The following is a 4202-nucleotide window of genomic DNA, read 5'->3' on the forward strand; positions in this document are numbered from 1 at the left end:
AAGGAAGGCGTGTCGTCAGTTATTTTGGCAGAAGTTGACACATTAAAGTCAAGAAGGAAAAACTTAGAAGACTCCAACTTCTTCTGAGCTGTATTGTTTAATCAGAAGAAAATGGGGGCATTTCTAGAAAGTTTGCGGTAAATGTGCAGCTGTAATACTAGCCCAAGAACACTACCAGGCAGATAGAATGAAAACAGAAAATATTCTCCCAATACTTCTGGATTTCTTATAACAACAAAACAAAAAACCCCCAGAATTCCCATAAACTCTAGATGAAGACTTTTGATGAAAACTACTGGAAACTCTAGAATAAAACTACCTGAGAATGGAAAAGAACCAGGACCAGAATAGTAAAAAATTACATAAAATCAAGATTATTTCCTGACCACCAAGGTTACAACATGATAATGGCAGTAAACTTAATAATAAAACTACAATATATAAATTTGATAGGCAATAAGTATGATAATATATAACAAAATTTTGAGAAATGCAATGAGGAAGCTTGGAACAAGATAAAATATAACCATTTTCATCTCCTTCAGAAAAGATAAATAAAGACCCTCTTCATCCCAGGCTTAAAAACATAAGTAAAAATTACCATTAGAGAGGCTTTCATAACCTATAATTTGCTTTCATTTCAGAGCAACTATGACTTTGATTGTATGTTAAGATTAATTATTTAAAATAAATATTCATCACCCATTTGATCCAAAAAAATTATAAGTAAAAATGGCTAAAAAGCAAATGCTTCAAAAGTTCAATATCATTATCTGTCAAGGAAATGAAAGTTAAAACTGCTTTGAGATTCTATCTCACTCCCATCAGAGTAACTATTATCAAAAAATTAAATGGCAAAAAAAATGCATGCAAGGTTTTTGAAAAGAGGAAGCTTTATTCGTCGTTGAACTCTGATAGTTTTCTTCCCTAGGAACATAACCTTGCTGTTGCAAGTCATTGCTTCTCTTTTCACAATAGTTAGAAAAACAAATCAGCTTAGGAGTTCATCAGCCAATGACTGGGTAATGAAAATGTGGTACATATAGACTCTGAAATTTTATTTGACTGCAAAGAAAAATAGAATTATGAAATTTTCAAATCAATGGATGAAAATGGAAACTTTATATTGAAAAAGGCAATCCAAGCACAGAAAACAACCACCATGGTGTTTTCCCATATATCTGAACCTGTATAGAAGCTAGGACACTGGAAAGAGACCACGGTATGGGTCTTGAAGGAGTGGGGTAAATGGACATAGGTGTTGATTGGGTGGGAGGGAGGTAGAAGATATTGGGAGAGGGTAACAGGATGCATTGTATACATGCATGATATTGTCACAGAAAGGGGCAATTAAAAGTCAATAATACTAGTATACCGAGGTTTGATATTTTTCCCCTACTTCCTTGACAGTTTTATAGAAATCTTAAGGTACCTCTCAGTTTTCAAAGTCCTTACTCTGACTCCATGGGTCACTTTTCTAAAACAGTTTGCAGGAAGTGAAGTAAAGATGCTTTTAGATAAATTCAAGTCAAGGAATTCACCAAAATTTGTGGTATTATAGAAATACTATTACTTACTTGTTTGCTGCCATTATAATGAAATTAGTTTCTACATATTGATCTTGTATATAAACTTGATCAACTCTACTTATTTATGGATTTCAGATTTTGTTCATCTGCAACCATATCAACTGTAAATAAAGATACTCTTTCCTTTCCAATATTTGTGTCTTCCATTTCTTTTCCTTGCACTACAATACTGGCTAGGACTTCTGTTGAAAATTTGGGTAACATATTACCTAAGCATATATTACCTAAGAAAATTTGGGTAACAGTGGAAATGATGAAAATATTTGCTACATTTACAACTTTAAAGGGAGCTCACTCTCAACACCTTATCTGTAGCTCTGTTATTGGTTGCCTGCAAGATTAGTAAGCTGTTAAAAATTCAAATTAATGTTCCTCACGTGGCCCGTACGGGAATCGAACCCTCAACCTTGGTGTTATTAGCACCACGCTCTAACCAACTGAGCTAACCGGCCAACTATATAGTTAGGGCTCATCCGGGATTTGAATGAGTTCGAGACCAACCTGGTCTACAAGAGCTAGTTCCAGGACAGGCTCCAAAACCACAGAGAAACCCTGTCTTGAAAAAAAAAAATTCAAATTAATTTCTTCATTTTATGCAACACCGAAACTCACTACCTACTTGAAATTTTTGTGAGTTTGATCACAAAGAGGATTATTCAGCTATTTTCTTCTTCTGTTTTTGTTGGACCCAGACATCAGATTTGTGTTGCCCTCTGTAATTGGAAAGAAAAAGTTTGGGAATATTTGTTTTGAAAACATATAAATTTGTAGTAGAATTCACAGTTCAGTTAACATGATAGTAACCCCTTCGTGCCTATATTTAAAAACTTACTAAGATTCTATTTTTCTGATGTTACTTTTGAATGTATCTCTCATGGCTTTCATACAGGCTGCTCTATTTTGTATCTTTACAACATGGTACCCTCTGAAGGTGTTGTGGCTGTGCCAGGTTGAGAGAAGTCTAGGAAATTTACATCAATTTGGCACTCCTCTATTTAGAATCTTCCATAAAATCAGAGACACATCAGGTAGAGTTATGATTTTGCCTCAATCATGAAGCAAAAAAAAAATAGAACATTAAGAAGAAGACGTAGAATGGGGAAGAGAAGAAAGTAATTTGAACATAGACAAGAACAATAGGCAGGGCAAAGTAAATAGGTCAGGTAACATGGCCTCAACCCTATGCAAAGAGCTGTAAAAAACTAATAACACTGATAGCCAAAGAAATAGTCTTCCCCAGGAAAGAATATACCAATTGAATATTAAATACCAAATTGTCAGCCAATTACATATACATATACAAAATGTAACAACAATTTAAAAAATGAGGCCATAAATTTTAAAGAGATCAAGGAGAGATATATGAGAGGGTTTGAGGGGGGAAGGAATGGAGAATGATCTAATTATATTATACTTTCAAAAAGAAAAATATTGTAAGATTTTTTTTGTTTTATTATCTGTATTCATTAATGGTTTTCCATCAAGTTTGGGTCTGCTTGATTGATATCATGACTCTCCCTCTCTCTCTCTCTTTGTGTGTGTGTGTGTGTGTGTGTGTGTGTGTGTGTGTGTCTGTGTGTGTGTGTTTATCTGAATGTGTGTGGGCTTGCACATGCCATGGAACATGAGTGGAAGTCAGCAGACAACTTTAGTACAAGTCCCCAGTCCTCACACTATGACAGAGTTTCTTTATTGTTCACTACTGTATGTCCAAAGCTAGCTGACTTATAAACTTTGAGGATTTGTTTTGGCTTTAGCCACCCAGCTTCCCAGGGAGTCTCTGGGGGATTATAGATTTGATCCCTGTGCACAGCTTTTGCATGGCTTCTGGAGACTCGAACTCAGGACGTTACACTTGTATGACCAGTTTTTTAGTCATGCAACTGTCTCTATGGCCTTGAGAACTTTTTAAATTATAACCTGTCATTTTTTATCTCGTATTATTTCATGAGAGTCTGTGATATTTAATTTTCTCTTTTATTTGGCTTTCTCTGCAGCATTCCATCAAAGTAATGGGTTTGGAGTCAGGAAGGCAACCCCAACCCATCACTCTATTCTAGCCCTGGATGTCCAGGTTCCCTGCTGATGTTGACAATCTCAGCGTAGCAGACAAAGCACCCGTGTTGATGTTGAAAGGTAGTTGGTCTAAGACACCACAGGCACTACCTTGTTTTCTGTGTTTGGAGCAGTGTAAGGTGATTGCTGTGTTTTCAGCAGGTGCATCTTTCCTTATTCTTTGGCCAGAAAGAACAAACTTAGCGAGTGGTCCACACTCACTATATCTCCAGAATAGATAATGGCTTCTGCAGTGCGAAGTCCAGAATGAAGAAACCAAAACAAAGAAGAAGTTTCTTCCCTGCATTATATTTCAGGCTATGGGGTCTGCAAGCCAGTCCCGTTGCTTTAATCTCTTTGCCTCATGCTTCTAAGTCACCTTATGTATGTATGCTTTCTTTTTATATAATATCTAATATTCTTAGTTGTTTTGAGTGAGAACACAGAGTCCATTTAGTGAGTACATTGAACCCATTTTCCAAAACTTGGGGCATTCACTTAGTTTTTAATTTCAGGCTTTATATTTTCTAGTTCCAAAATGCTCACTTTGCTCCATTT

At 35.8% G+C, this 4202-nt stretch overlaps 1 non-coding gene across 1 annotated transcript; it reads right to left on the reverse strand.

Annotated features, from left to right (window-relative positions):
- Nucleotides 1–1967: 1967 nt before the first annotated feature.
- Trnai-aau lies at nucleotides 1968–2041 on the reverse strand. The gene has a single exon. It is a non-coding gene; the product is annotated as a tRNA-Ile (tRNA).
- Between the last annotated feature and the right edge of the window lie 2161 nt (nucleotides 2042–4202).

This window comes from Microtus ochrogaster, chromosome 21, assembly GCF_000317375.1.
Source record: "Microtus ochrogaster isolate Prairie Vole_2 chromosome 21, MicOch1.0, whole genome shotgun sequence".
NCBI lineage: Eukaryota > Metazoa > Chordata > Mammalia > Rodentia > Cricetidae > Microtus > Microtus ochrogaster.